This window comes from Vombatus ursinus, unplaced genomic scaffold, assembly GCF_900497805.2.
Source record: "Vombatus ursinus unplaced genomic scaffold, bare-nosed wombat genome assembly UNPS02015175.1, whole genome shotgun sequence".
In the NCBI taxonomy this organism is placed as follows: Eukaryota; Metazoa; Chordata; class Mammalia; order Diprotodontia; family Vombatidae; genus Vombatus; species Vombatus ursinus.
Window position 1 is genome coordinate 6346627 of NW_020954953.1, and position 16507 is coordinate 6363133.

Genomic DNA, 16507 nt, shown 5'->3' on the forward strand with positions numbered 1-16507 from the left:
GTCATGGCATTTTTACCAGTTGTGGGGTTCATGTTTTTTTTTTGTTTGTTTGTTTTTTAAGTATATTAATATTCTAGCTAAATTTCCAAGTTTCTTGAATGGATCTGTGATTTGATCAGTATGGATACTCCTTCCACCAGTACCTATTACAACCCATTCATGTTTTCTCATCCTGTTAGACTCTTGTCTGTATGTTCCTGTAAATCTTCCCCTAATCTAATTTCCTTTTCAAATCACATGTCTCTCAGATATGAACTTGTATGCTACTTCTCTTCAATCAGGAGGACAATTGGAGGGATCTGGAAAGGTTTCATATAGAAGATGGTGCTTAAATTGTATAATCAAGAAAGAAAGGGATTTTCTAAAGCATAGCCGAGCAGGGGAGTGCATTCCAGGTAGGAGGGATGTCTAGGACAAAGGCACATTAACTCAGCTATTAGAATTCATATGTGGTGCCTCTGCCACCCTAGATGGTGAAAAGTGTGCTATAAAAACATAATACAGATCTTTTCCATCTTTTTTATCTGTTGTCCTCTTCCTCCTTCCATCCTTAAATGTTTTGGAGTGACTTTTCTTTGTTGGGTCTCTTGCCAAGCTTTCAGGAAACATTCTCTCTCTATAATACTCTATATTTTATGAGTAAATATTGGCCATGATCCATCCCCCATCCTTTTTGCAAGAGCTTTCTAATATATATTGGTATTGTCCCTGGCCTTTATATCTTCCCACTTGACAAGGAGATCAATTTTTACTCTCTTAGGTGGTTTCTGAGCTCTTTAGGTCTCTTTGTTGTGGCAGTTTACACTGGTTAAATAAACTTCCTTAGGAAATGATAGTGGTTTGTGTAGTCAATATCTAATCATTTATCTCTTTTCCCTTTTTGGTGTCAACTAGTTTAAATCAGGGGAGAGTCACTTCACTTGCTACCACAACTTGTTTTTATTTTTCTTTGATGTTGATTTTGGTTTTGGCTCTAACAAGTCAACAGTCTTACTATACAGAGATATCTGATTCAGAAATTGTTTGCTCATTAGGACTCAGTCTTTTCTTGCCAAAATATAATCTTTTTTCTTTTTTCTTTTCTTTTTTTTTTTTGTGCTTTTTGGTGAGGCGATCAGGGTTAAGTGACTTGCCCAGGGTCACACAGCTAATAAATGTCAAGTGTCTGAGGCCAGATTTGAACTCTGGTCTTTCTGAATCCAGGGCCAGTGCTCTGTGTCACCTAGCTGCCCCCCCCCATTTCATTTTTTAAAGATAGTATTTGGTGTCCACCTTGTTGAGTACCTGTCAGTTTTCAGTACAAAAAAAAATATTCAAATATGTAAGTGTAAGGTATATAAACATATATACTTGTGTAGGTATGACGCTTCTGTATAGTCTACAAACCTTTTTGCCCTCTTTTTGTTTCTTATTCCTAAATCACTTTTTCTAAGAGTTTTCATTATTCTTTGCTATATGCCCACCTTTGTGTTGAAGTCACCAAATACTGAAGTGTGTGTTAATTTAACGAAGAGAGTCTTATCTAGTTTTTCATAAAATTTCTATTTTCTCATCCTTTGCACCAGATTTTGAGGCATGAGCTGTAATTGTTTATACTAGTGGTTTTCTTGGAAATGCTTATCATGAGTACTGCAGTGTAAAATTACCTTTCTCATGAGATACTATTTCTTGTTGCCCTTGGCCACTCAATAAGAATGATTCTCTTTATCTGCCTCTCGAAAGAAAACCTGTGAGCCATCTTTCTATTTAGCTTAAACTGCCTCTTGTTTTCTGGTTTCATTTATAGTAAGAAAAGTCAGAATTGATATTACTCAGTTACTCCAGTAGATGGTTCAGCAGATAGAGCTCTGGGCTTGGAGTAAGGAAGAGCTGAATTCAAATCCAGCCTGTTAGGTACTACTTACTACCAGTTATAGTTACTGCTTGGGCAAGTCACTTAACCTGTTCTCCTTAATCCACTGGAGTCTTCGCCAAGAAAACTCCATGGACAGTGTGGTCCCAGTGCAAGGGGTCACAGAGAGTTAGACAAACAACGAGTAACATGACCATTTGTAGGTCACTGGGCAAGGTTCTCCCTTTCAGAATATTATTAGCTGATTAGTGTTTGCAGATGGTCAGAAAACCATGATTCTTAGCATATTTTGTCCACCTTTCTATCACTGCCACAGTTAACACAGAAGCTCAGGAGAAAACCACAAGGGACTGAGTGCCCTGTCTACGTTTTATAAAGAAATTATGAAGATAGATTTCAGGAATGTCATTGACAAAAACAGAGGCCCTATATACACCAGAATAGTTAAATCAGCACTTTTTATGGTAACGGAAGAGTGGAAATAAAATCCACTTTTATTGGAGAATGCTGAAACAAATTGTGGTACATGAATATGCTGGAATATTATTGTGCTCTAAGAAATAATGGATGTGATCAGCATAGAGAAGGGTAGAAAGACATGAGCTGATACAAAATGGAGGAAACAGTCAGGAATCAAAATATACAATGACTGCAACAATATAAACAGAAAGAAAAACCACAAAGTGATCAGAACCGAATGTGGTGAAATTATAAAGAAAAAACTTGGCTTCCAAAGAAGAGATGTGAGCAGAAATCTCACTCTGCTCCTTTGCAGATGTTGGAGTCCCCATGTATGGAGTAACTGAATACAGGGTCAGATTTTTTTTTTTTTTTTGATGTGTTACCAGGTTTTATTATTTATTCTCTTTAAAAGAAATTCTTTATTATTAAGGATGGATCTCTGGGAGGAAGGGGGATACAGAAGCAAATCTAAGCTATGTAAAGATGAGAGATGCCACTAAAAATTTTATTTTTTTTTGTATTTTATTTATTTGTATTTTAAAGATTTATTTATTTCCATTTTAAAGAAGAGAAAACATGAGTCTCACTTCACTCGAGTCATGCCTTCCAACTCCTACAACCTACTTTACAACCAGGGAGATGGGTTTTGTAACTGTTGATATGCCCACTTATGTTAATTAATTCTTCTGTACTTTTCATGACCTCTTTGAGGGGTCTATAACAAGTCTTTTTTACCTATGTAGATTCAGAATAGAGATCTCAATTTTTCTTGGTATAGTAGAGATTGAAGACCCTTTATATTGTTTAATTGTCTGTGAATGAGTAGCCTTAGTCTTTTTTTTTTTTTTTTTTTTTTTAAGGCAATTTGGTTTAAGAGACTTGCCCAGGTTCACACAGCTTAAAGTAAGTGTCAGGTGTTTGGTCTGAGGCCAGATTTGAACTCAGGTGCTCCTGACTTCAGGGTGGGCAATCTATCCACTGTGCCACCTTGCTGCCCCAAGTAGCCTTAGTCTTAAGAAGCATAGCTTTTAGTGACTTAGGAAAGTTTTACAACTTGTGACCTAATTGAACTTTGTATATTCCCAAGTGCATTGGGGATGTATACCGTTCCAGAGGAATGAGTTGACCAGTCAATTAATTATTTTTCAGAGAGAGAGAAAACCATGAATTAATATTATTTATTCTGGAGAATTTCCTTTCTCTTTCCTCCTCTGCAGTTCTTCAATATGATTTTTAGAAATTGGATGACTGGCTTATATCTGAAAAGGTTTTTGGGCATAATCTTAAAAGTTTTAGTAGATTGCTTCATTAAAGAGACTTCTTTGAGATATATAATTGAAGAAATATTTTAGGGAGGAAGAACTGTAGGCCATAAGCCTTTCTTTACCACATCCTTTCCTCTTTCCCCTTCTAAGAGTAGTGAAAATTATGTTCTTTTTTCCATTATTGTCATTAACACTCATTTATTTTGAACTGTCTGAAGATCAGTATGTTATCTATTACAAGATTTGCAGTTTCTAAACTTGAATCCCTATCTGTAAAAAGCTTCTGATCTGACATTATAGGATTATGGGATTTATCATATTACTAGTGTAATCCTTTACCAACACAAGTTATTCAGCATATTAAGAACTCTTTTGTTTTGCCATTCCCAAGAAATTGGACTGTTTCTCTTGTTGTTTTTATGGTTTGTGCTACCAAATATGGGTTGTAGAAATCAGGCCATTAATTGAACTTAAAAATCTTTGTTGTATGGGATCTTTCTCTATAACTACATTTGCTATAAAAGAATTTGACCAAAATGGAGATCATATTCCTCTCCTTCCTCCTAGTTTCACCCATAAAAATTATTAGAGGCAAAAAGCTTTAAAAAAGAAAGAAGAAATATCATTCTTTAGAAGAGAACTGTCTACTTCCTTACCCCGTTTATCAAAAGAATTCCCCTTTTCTGAGGAAAGTGCTAATGTTGATATTAACATAGCCACATGAAAAAATCCTCTCTTAAGGTTTCAGATTCTAAGATTCTCACAAAACCCATAGACTTTTAGTTACTTATAGAGATGTCCTGTCCTAAACTGTTTCTGAAAAAGACATTTTTTTGTGTGTGTGATTCATTTGACCTTTTGGAGATTTGTATGTAGTCTATTTGTTTTTGGGTAGTTTCCTTGGGTCCAGCTATTCATAGGAAATGTAAGCTCACTTTGAATTTAGCTTTTGCATTCCAAGCAGATATCAGTCCATCAATACCACCTCCTCACGTGTTGTTTGTGTAACAGAGAGCTTTCTTCATGAGAACTCTGTTGATCTTTGCTGCCTTTTAAAGTGAAGGCTAGTCATACTCAATTTTGTTTCGTTGTTTTTCTGTTCCAGTAGAAAGAAAAGATGAAAAGAAGGTACAGTTTCTAGCAGTAAGTCTGTTAGAGTAAAGGGGCATTCAGCATCTGCAATTATATGCAACCCCATCATTAGCAGTATGTATGCCCATGAAGGCCCTTCCAGGGATATTACTTCCAGGGACGGATCTCTGAAGCCCACATTACTTTTCACTGATTGCAATGGCGTCCTAGTTTGTTTGTACAAACAAATAATAATCTGCTTATGATGTTTTACATCAAAATTAATAAGCTTCCAAAGCTACTGTTATGTAATTATGCTTGATGATTTTTTTTTCCCCCTTGTTTTGGATAACTACCTGCAGTATAGGTAGTTGGGCATTCACAGAGTTCAAATTGTCAAAGGATTTAGTATACTGTGATTGTTGAGACATTCTTAAGATTTCGAGCAAGTAGGGTTAGTAGGCCTTGTTACAAATTTATACCATTCTACTTTACTTTTTTATTTTATTTTGGAAGGCACATGGAGTTAAGTGACTTGCCCAGGTCACACAGCTAATAAGTGTCTGAGGCCAGATTTGAACTCAGGTCTTCCATATTCTAGGCCCTACACTCTATCTACTATGCCAACTACCTGCCCCAATTTATACCATTTTACTAAGATCAAGCTTTGCTTTTAGGGTTATCCAAATAATATCTATCCATAAGAATCCATCCCAACTTAGCTTAAAAAAAAAACAAAACATTTAAGTTGCATAAGTAGGGCTAGATTATAAGGATATAACAAGAAGACCTGTGAAGATTAAGAGGGAAAAAGGTATTTTTAAATACCATTTGTATTTTGTATTTTGGGTTGTTTTTTTTTTTTTAATATTTTGTTTTAATCATTCCAGACCTGCTTTCTCACCCTCCTGCCCTACCCCCACATGAGAACACAAGAAAAACTATCCATTGTGCCATCTAGATGAATCCACACAGAGGGCTGGTCTGTTAGAATGTAAGCCCTTTGAGAAACAGGATTTATTTCATCCTTTCACTTTGTATCCCCAGCACACCTATGGGTCAACAAGAATTTTGAGTCCTTCTAATATGGGAGACAATAGGTAAACAAATAGATACATATAAGAGTTATAAAGAATAGAGGGAAGGTGACCTTCCATCTGGAGGGGAAGGAAAGGCCTCCTTCAGAAGCTGGAACTGGAGCTGAGTCTTGAAGGAAGAAGAGTATTGCAGGCATGGGGGACAGCCAGTGCAAAGACAAGGAGAGTGTGGTGTTCACAGAGCGTCTCTATGACCACTCCTTCCAAGTCTCCTTTGTTGGATCTGCTTCTTTTCCTTAATCCCTGGACTGTGGGTATACACAAAGCCCTTTCCTGAACCCTCATCTCTTCTCTCGATGTATTGTCAGTGACATTATCAGCTCACAGGGGTTTAAATTATCAGCTGGGTGGATAGAGTGGGTAGAGTACTAGACCTGGAGCCAGGAATACTTGAATTCGAATCCTGAGTTAGAATTATTAGCCATATAACCAAATCACTTTACCTCTGTCTACCTTGATTTCCTCATCTGTAGAATGAGAGTAAAAAATAGCACTTACCTCCTAGGATTGTTGTAAAGATAAAATTAGGTAATTTTTTTTTCCAAAAATTTTTTGGAGGAAGTTGGGGTTAAGTGACTTGGCCAGGGTAACACAGCTAGTAAGTATCTGAATTCATGTCCTCCAGACCTCAGTTCCAGTGCTCTATCTACTACACTACCAGGCTGCCCCTGGTAATATTTTAAAAACATTTTGCAAACCAGATAAATGCAAGCTATTATTATTACTACTACTACTACTAATAATAATAGTATTGTATCTGTGCTGATGACAGTCAGCTCTATATATCCAGTCTCTGATCTTTCTCCACAGCTTTAGCCCCACCTCACCAACTGCCTATTTGAGCTACAGGCCCCGCAAACCCCACTCTCTTCTTTACTTCCCTATTGCTATCAAGGTTACCACCATACTTCCTCCCCCTATATCATGTCAGATGCAGACTTCCTGACTTTCTGTCCATAATATCTCTTTTATCCATTCACTTCCCTTCTCACTGTTGATACAGGCATCACCCTAGTTCAGGCCTTAATCACTTATCGAGGAGACTACTAGCCTCCCGATTGGTCTTCCTTACTTACATCTCTCTCTACCCAAATTCATCCTCCATACAGCCACAAAAGTGATTTTCCAAAAGAGTAGGCCCTATCATATCACTTCTTTGCTTATTAAACTCTAGTTATCACCTCTAGGATTAAATACAGGACGTACCAAAAGTCCCAAAAGCTATTTTAAGCGTAAAACTCAGGTGACTTAAACAGGGAGACACAGCTTGTATGGGGCAGGATTCAGACTCGGGTCTTCCTGACCCTGCAGTACTCTGTTCAGGGTTCCACCTAACTGCTTCAGGGGGAAGGGAAGAAAGGAAGGGAAAAGGAAGAGAATAAGATTTATATAGGATCTACTAAGTGCCAGTCATTAATCCGTCTTTTGCGTCTTTTCTTGGTTGTTGATTATCTCACTTCTTTTTTTTTTTTTTTCTTCTGGGCAATGGGGTTAAGTGACTTGCCCAGGGTCACACAGCTAGTAAGTGTAATGTGTCTGAGGCCGGATTTGAACTCAAGTCCTCCTGTGATTATCTCATTTTTAAGGATGCCCAGGTTCAGGGTATCTTTAGGTAGCAGCAGCAGCCAGGGAGTTTCATGGTTGACACCAGACCTGATTTATTCAGCCCGCTAATATATTATTCAAAATTTGTCATGGATCTTCTAAGCTGAAGGGTTTCCTTCTATTAACAAAAGATATTTACCAGGAATTATGCCTGTCACGTTTTAGCTTAATTCATAATAGAGATAAAATTTCAGCAATTTCACCCCTTTTTGAATTACAAGTATACAATTATACAAAACTCATATATTGTGTTTGTATGTAAGAGCTATTAAAATGCAAAGATACATAGTTGTGGTGTAGCATACTAAAGGTACTCACTCTATAATTACTAGACTTTGGACTGGTCATTAAAGGGATGTGGTAAAATTATTTCAGGTTGATATCTTTTATGCTCATAGCTATGAGGAAAAGCAGTAAAATTCTTATCTTTATTAATAATGCATAGAGTTAATGATTAGGACCAATATTGCATTATAAAATAAATTGGATGATGTGTTTTTTTTTAAATATTTTGAAACATTTTAAGATGTTTTAATTGACTTTTTTTTCTTTATATCATCTACATTTCCCAGTGCCTTCCTCCTAGTTTGATCAGAACTTCTGAAAAAACTCCAAAGCATTGTAACCAAAATTAGGCTTAGATTGACATCTTATACCATCTTTCAGAAAAAATTCAAAATGGATATGAAACTTGACTATTAAAGATCATAGCATAAAAAATTAGAAGAGAAGCTTGTCTTTATACATTTCACATCTGTGAGTTGGAGATTAATTCTTAACCATATAAGGAATAGAAGCAATTACAAAAGACAGAATAAATAATTTTGATGACAGGAGTTTGAAAAACATTTGCACAAACAAAAGTAATGGATCTAGAATGTGAAGGGAAGTGGTTAAGTGAGAAATAAAATCTTAGTATCAGATTTATCAGGTAAGAGTTTGGTATTTGACATGTGTAGACAACTAACAGAAATATATAAGACCAAAAGCGATTCCTCAGTAATTAAGTTCTCAAAAGATATGAGCTAACAGTTCCCAAATAAAGAAATGCAAATTACCAACAACTGTGGAAAAATGTTCCAAATTACTACTAATAAGAGAAGTACAAGTTGAAACAACTCTAAGACTTTACCTCATACCCAACAAATCAGCAAAGATGACAAAAGATGTGAATAGCCAGTGTTGGAAGAGTTGTGGAGAGACAGGCACATTAACACATAATATTGGTGTAGCTACAGATTAGTACCACCATTCTGGAAAACAATTTGGAATTATACAAATAAAGTACATAAGTTCTCTATGCCTTTTTGACCCAGAGATTCAACTGCTAGACATATATCCATCCCAAGGACGTCACTGATAAAAAGAAAGTTTCCAAGATATTTATAGCAACAATTTTTGTGATAGCAAAGAATTAGAAACAAGGTAGATAGTCATTAATTGGAGAATAGCTAAATTGTGCATGAATAGCAATAGAATATTAACTGTGCTATAAGAAATTATGAACATGGTGAATACAGAAAATCAAGGAAAGAATTAGGTGAAATTAGGCAAAGTAATAGTAAAGCAGAACCAAGGAAAAATACTTAATGACTCCGACGATGTAAGTAGACAGAACAGCTACAAAACAATTGAAAATAAATGTTTCAGAATCACAAAGAATAAAGAAGAGAAAGGAGAAGACACTCCTCTCCTCTTTTGCAGTGTGGAAAAATCAATATATTATCAGATTTTTTTCCAATGTATTGATAATGCTATTTTTTTTTCTCTTTTGGAAAAAATATGTATTATATGAGATTCTGTGGGATGGAGAAGGATACATGGGGAAGTATAGGCAATGTAAAAACAGAAGATACCAATAAAAATTGTATCAAAATAGATTCTGGCGTCTTTTTCTTTTTCATATCACCTATATTTCCAACTCATTCCTCCCCCTCCAAGATCCATCCCTTATTATAAGGAGCGAAAAAGAGGGTGGAAAACAGTTCATCAAAACTATACAATCCATCAGAAAACTCTGGCTTTACGTGTAGTGTTGAATGTACATAGTCCCTCCAGCTCTGCAAAGGAGGAGGGAAATGCCTTCTCATATCTCTGCTTTGGAGCAAACCATAAAGTTAAATTTGAAGCTAATTTGAAAAAGATCAGTGTAACCAGTGACTCTGGGGTTGGGATTGAAACATGTGTATTGCCCAGGCTGTGATGTGCAGCAGGACTAGCAATTATTCCATCTTCAAAACAAAACAAGAACATTTTAAGTGATCATAATTTCATAATATTTGCTATAATTACTTTCATTGCAGTTTTTCTTCCATGCAAAGTATTAACATTTTATCTTTTACTTAGGCAGTATAGTGGCTTTGAACACCAAAATCAGGGTTGAAGTTCCAATTTATTTATTTATTTATTTTTTAAAGGCAGTTGGGATTAAGTGCTTTGCCCAGGGTCACACAGCTAGTAAGTGTCAAGTGTTTGGTCTCAGGCCGGATTTGAACTCAGGTCCTCCTGATTTCAGGGCCATTGCTGTATCCACTGCGCCACCTAGCTGTCCCTGAAATTCCATTTTAGCACCTGGTTGTATGACTCTGGGTAGGTTGTTTAATCCCTTTGCCTCTCAGTTTCCTCGTCTGTAAAACAGGAATAGTAATACCTGTCCTGTTTACATCAGTTCTTGGTGAGGAAACTGCAAAGTATACTTATATGCTGCCACCCTTCCCCCAAAACAAATTTCTTACCTTTCCTGCTTAGGGAAAGAATGTATGATTAGTGGGAGACGTAGGTGATGGAATAGCAAAATACATCACCAATAAAAATTTATTTAAAAAAAAGAAAGATATCTTAAGGCCTAGTCTTTTAGCTCTGAGATTGTAGGAAAGAGGCTTAAGAGCTTATGCCAAAAAGTGAAATATTGTGCAAAGTTGTAGCTAGGAATAATTTGGAAATCAGAGGCCATACCATTTCTGAAGAATTATTTGGCATGGAGATTGGGCACCCATTTAGATGAATCATTCACTGTATTTTATTTGTTGTTTAGAGGTACTAGCTGACAATATGCCAGGCCTATGCTCAAAGGCTGTTGTAGAGATGGCGGGGGATGGGTGCACATGCAGGGAGAGTTTGGGGCTTTTATTGCCACTTTAGTGTGTATATATTTTTAAAGCTAGCTCTATTACAAGGAAGTTTCACATCTGTTTACTATACCCTATCTTAGCAAGGCCAAACAGATGTTTAGTTTAGCTGAACTTTTTTCTTCCTCTTTTTTATATATAAGTGATGGCCTTCTGGGAGGGGATGAGGGAAGAATAAAGTAGGAAATGTAGGTGATGTGAAAAAAGTTATCAATAAAAAATTATTTAAAAAAATTAATATAGTGAGCCCTATAGGAGAGGACACTAGACTTTCTAAGTAGGGATAACCAGCCCAGTTTGGAAATGGAACAGATCAGAGCTCTTGTGCTATTCAGAGAGGCACTGGCCTATGAGCAACCCCAGTACTTTCAGCCTGGGCCAGATAGATAGGTAGGGAAAGGCAGTCTTTAAAATGCAATGAATGAATGACAAATTGGTGAAAGGCCAAAAAAGCCAAAGTCTAAGCAGTCAGGACAGATGCTTCTGAAAACAGTCCAAATATATCTTCTCATCCTGCCTATCGTTCTACCCTTCTTGGAGACTTGTTTCCTGTTCCTCAACTCATAATGTACTTGTCTTGCTTTTGTTAACGTTATCAACCCCCAGGCATCTTCAACAAGTTTCCACCATTTCTTCCTTTATTTCACAAAAGAGATAAAAGTAGTTTGACCCAAAGGTCAAAAGATCGAACAAGGAAGTTCATGCATAAGGATGTTTTATTATTATTGTTGACTTTGATATAGGCAATGTTCTGTTTTTAACCTATACAATTCTAGTTTTACCTAAAGGGTTTTACGTTTTCTATAATTAGAAGTGGGAGTGGGAGTGGAGGATAACTAAGACCTTTGCGATTTTGAATGGGCAGCTTTCTGGCTTTTAAACCCTCTAGTCAGGTCAGTACTCATATACAAGAAAGAGCTCCTAAAATTAAGCATTTATGCCTATAGCCTCCATGTACCCTAGGTACTGTAACAAAAAAGAAAATTCATCACTGCTTTGCCAGAGCAAGTATCTCCTTCACCCTCAACTTCCCAACAAAAAAATGCTAAAAATAATATTGAACCACACTTTTAAAAATATTTTCAGACTCTTATTAAAAGCTTAGAAATGGCCAGCTTTTTTTTTTTAAGGAAATTCTCTGAAAATGTCCAGTGTACTCTATGCCTGACCCTCATTTTACCCCAATCGATGTAACTCTGAAAAAAATTGTAAATTAAATTTTTGAAAATGGAATTATTTCATCATTGAATGCTATTGTCATTCTGGAGGAGTTTTGTCTTCATTGTTAATTGGTCATTATAGAAGCCCTTAAATACCTTTCTCTTTCTGTCAAGCTACTGCTTTTACACAGCTTTCCTTCCAGGCAGGGCCAGAGTTTTAGAAGGGGATGACTGTGTTCCTTGCCCTCAGTTCACACGAAGTTCTCTACCCTTCGGCCCAACCACTCTACTGAAACTGCTCCTTCCAAGGAAGGAAACTGCTAAATCTGATGACTTTTTCTCAGTCATCATTCTGCTCAGACTTCCTGCAGCTTTTGACGCTGTCAACCACCCCTTCCTCCCATACACTGACCTCTTTCTGTGTCACTATTGTATCTTATTCTACTTGCCTGACTATTCTTAGTCTCCTTTACTACTGTATCATCATCATCCTTCATCCCATTAAGATGAACTTCCCCCAAAGTCACCTCCAGGCACTAATTAACAGGCAGAGTATAGGTAGTGATATTACCAATTTTTGTTTTCTTCTCTCCCTCCTTTCTCTTACTCACTTTTATTCTACTCTTCTTTTATTCTGCTCAAGAGATATTTCTGCCTCTACTCTCTTTGCCTCCCAGGCAGTGAGTGTGCATGGTGGTGGTGGGGGGGGGAGTGAGGTGTAGTGAGAAGGAATGGTCCTCATTGCTCTGGCCAATGCATTGAATTGACCTTTTTTCCCCCGAAATGAGTGGACCCAATTCACAGTAATTCTAACAGTGCATTAGTGTGCCTGTTTTCCCACAACCCCTCCAACATTTCTCATTTTCCTCTCATCATCTTTGTCATTTTGTTGAGTTTGAGGTAGAACCTCAGAGTTGATTTAATTTTCATTTCACTAATTATTATTTATACAGTGGATTACTACCCTTTCTCTTGATCTCATTAGCTGATACTTATAGTCATGAAGAAGAAACCCAAATGTAATGCCCAGCTCTTACCTTTAGTCCCACATTGCCAACTGCTTGCTGAATTCAATGTGTCCAAAACATAACTTACTATATTTTCACCTAAACCCATCTCTCCTCTAGTCTTCCCTATTTCTGTTCAGGGGACCATCGTCCTACCAGTAAACCTTGCAATCATCCATGCCTCTCTCCTTTACCTCACCTCCCATATCTAACTTTTGTATCTACTCTACCTTTGCAACATCTCTCCATTTTTTTCCTTTTGTACATTCACACAGTCAGCATCCTGGTTCATCATCTCTCTTGCCATGGGTTATGGTAATAACATCCTGATCTATCCTTGCTTTCAGCCTGTCCACTCTCTAATCAGTCTTCCGCATAACTTCCAAATTAACATTCCTAAAATAAGTCAGTGGTTTCCTATTGCTCTATGATAAAATACAAACTCCTCAGTCAGGAGTTCAAAATTCTCTATAATTTTGCCCCTGCCTACCTTTCCAGACCCGCACACTGTTTGTTCCAGCCAGACTGACCTAAATCTTATTCCCCAATTTCAATATACTGTCTCCTGTCTCTCACCTTTCCTTCCCCTCCCCCTTACTTAGAATGCAGTATGCAGTCCCTCTTAACTTATACTTCTTAGAGTGCCTAGCTTCCTTCAAGGATTAAGCTCAATCTCATATGATCCAGCAAGGGACATATAAGCACTGGGGATATAAAGACCAAAGGAAAAAACAACTCAGTTCCTGCCTTCAAGGAGCTTACACTCCTTACATTTTACTAGGAGGGGGTGTGGATAAGTGAACAGAGGAGTATGTCCATACATATATATACACATACATATACATACACGCATATATATGTATGTATATGATGAATTCAGGGGGGAGAGGGAGAAAACCTTTCCTGATCCTCTCTTCCCCTCAGTCGTTATTGCTTTCTCCATCCTGAACTGATTTTGTTTTTATTTATCTGGATTTTATAATCTTGGATTTATTGCTGAAAAGGATTTATGAAGTTATCTAACCTAGCCCCTTCATTTTACAAATGAAAAGATAAGATGTAAAGTAACGTGCCTGAGGTCATAGAGGTAACAGCAGAACCAAAATTTGAACCTGGGTCTGCAAATCCAAATTCAGCACCCTACCCTACTATGCCTCATAAATTGTTTCCCTCTACTGCTTCTCATTCATAATACTGTAGCGTCTTCCTGGGTAAGAGCTTACAAATTAAATTATGCTCTAATCCAGCTCTTGGCTGCTCTGTCTTTCTACTTGGCAAGGGGATCTGGTATCTATGGTCTGAAGCAGCTTCTAGGCCACTTGGTATAGTGACTGATTTCACATTAGATAAACTTTAGGAAATGGTCATCATCAGTGCTGATATCTGTCCTTTTGCCAGTTTGCTACCCTTTTTTTTGTGCTAGCCCTTTGTTTAAAGAAATCAGATTGGAGTTGCTTCAATTAATTAAATAAATTTTATCACATTTAAATGTTCTAGAGGGCCTTGACATTTAAAGACACATGATAATTCTTTAAAGCAAAGAGTGTTTTGAAAAAAGTGAATTGCCCCCTATTTTTAATGGGAATCTACATTTTCATATATCGGGTTCATAGTCATTATAGACCAAGGTACACTTGCCATGCTAAAATTTTGTCTCCTCTTATAGACCAGAAGGTTCTGAATCTGATGCTCTCAGTCTGGCTTCATTTCTTTCTTCAAAGTAGTTTGTTTGTATCACTTGCATGAAACTTGCTCTTTCCTCTGCTGTTTATCTTGTTTTGGAGGCTTCTATAATTGCATTGTGGTGTGGGGCTACAGATTTTGAAAAATAATGTTGTGCCAGTATGTTGGAAATAAGCTAATTTTTCTTGCATGTTTGTGGACAAATGCATGCTGGAGTCACCCCCTTTGGCTTTCCCTGCCATGAATTTGCTCTTTCCTGCTAAAAGCGATGGTGTGCTTTTAATTTTTATTCACAGAGCACTTTTTATTTTAAGGGGGATATTTTGGCTCAGATTGGCTACATCGAAAGCCTCAACCAGTCTCCACCTTCATCTTCTTCTCCTTCTCCTTCTTCTATAAATGAGGTAAAAGAAAATCTTGAATGCTAGGGAAAGCTACAATTTAATAGACTCCTTTGCCAAAGTAAAATGATTCTCCCTTGGAAAGTACCTGAGCATTGCTATTTATGACATGTGGGAATAGAGGATGTAGAATATCTTACAAATCTTTTTCATGTAGTTTGACTATGGCCTCATGGAAATGTACCTTTTGGGGTGGGGTGGCACGGCACATAATCTAATAGTATTATCCACTGGGGATTTGACACTAGTGCATCTTGACAGATTGAACTCAATAACTCCCACAGGTCTTTCTTTGAAAACAGTCACATAACTGTATTAAGCATAGGAAATTCAGACACACATTGATCATAATCAGGAAAGGTTTGCCCACAGACAGGTATTCAAATTAGTGTTCATCAAAAGGAGAATTGGCTCAAAAAGATTTGCCTTAGGAATTCAACTTCTAACAACTTCTTTTTGGGGGATGGGGGTGAGGCAATTGGGGTTAAGCGACTTGCCCAGAGTCACACAGCTAGTGAGTGTTATGTGTCTGAGGCTGGATTTGAACTCAGGTCCTCCTGACTCCAGGGCTCATGCTCTATCCACTGCGCCATCTAGCTGCCCCAAGAAGTATGACTTTTAAGTCTGATATGATTGCAAGCATTGAAACATTGACTTGGAGAGCTGGAAGGGACCTTAGAGGCTGTCTCATCCAACCTCTTCATCATATACATAATAAGGAAATGAGCCTCAGGAGGCAAAATGACTTTTTTTTAGGGTCACAGCTGAGCTAGGATTTGGACCCGATTTCTCTGATTCCAGTTCTCTTTCCTAAGCTTGGAGTCAGTTGGCATTCTATTACAGGCATAAAATAGTGTTTGCAAAGAAGTTGCCACAATGTAAGACTTGTTTGGGAGGAGAAATTTTACTATTTTATTCCACTGTCATCTGTGTCTGAATGATGCAGATTTTTAGCCAGAGTAGAACATGTCTGAAGTGATAATTAGACATTCTCCATTTAAGAGTAACTCTTATTTTAGTATGACCCAGCCAAGTAAAAAATCCTGTAAACCTGACTTTCTTCTCAACTTATATAAACACAGTCTCCCTGCCCAAATGGAGGAGATTTGCCTAAGTCAGAGAACTGAAAGTTTTAACTTTTCCCCATCATCTAGGTTCGGTCTCACATGTGAATTATTTGAACTGAAAAGCCCCTTGCGAAATCTATACCATCTGGTGACCCGTCTATCACAACCCTTACTCTGCCTTCCCTGGAAGTTCCTCTAGGAGTATTACTATTTGCATTAGTCATTAACACCAGAGCCATAGCTCACAGTTTCAGTAGCAGGCACTAGAAAACATGCTTTCCTAGTGGTAGAGATCTTTTGGGCCATGTGGGAAGAGAGACCCTCAGATACTACAAGGCCATAGCTGGGAAGATCATGGACATGGGAGGAGGTCACCTAGGTTACCTTTCTAGAGAGAAGTATAGGGAGGAACCATGCCATATGGTGGCTCTTCTCAATTTAATTTATGATTCTTGCAAACTAATTTCTTCACTGAGAAAGGAATCAGAGTGCTGTTAAAAGTTAAATGTCATTTGAAAATTGCATAGTATTTTAAAGTCATTTTAAAATTGTATTCCCCTTCTATATTTTGGTAACCTTGATCTCTCTCTCTCTCTCTCTCTCTCTCTCTCTCTCTCTCACACACACACACACACACACACACACACACACACACACACTCTCTCTCACCTTGACACTCTTCCATACACATATGCCTTTCTTCCTCACA

General features: G+C 37.4%; 1 protein-coding gene across 2 annotated transcripts in view; it reads left to right on the forward strand.

Annotated features, from left to right (window-relative positions):
- Positions 1-16507, forward strand: part of LOC114031479 (sorting nexin-9) — a 131230-nt gene that overhangs the window by 58229 nt on the left and 56494 nt on the right. The window lies entirely within an intron of this gene.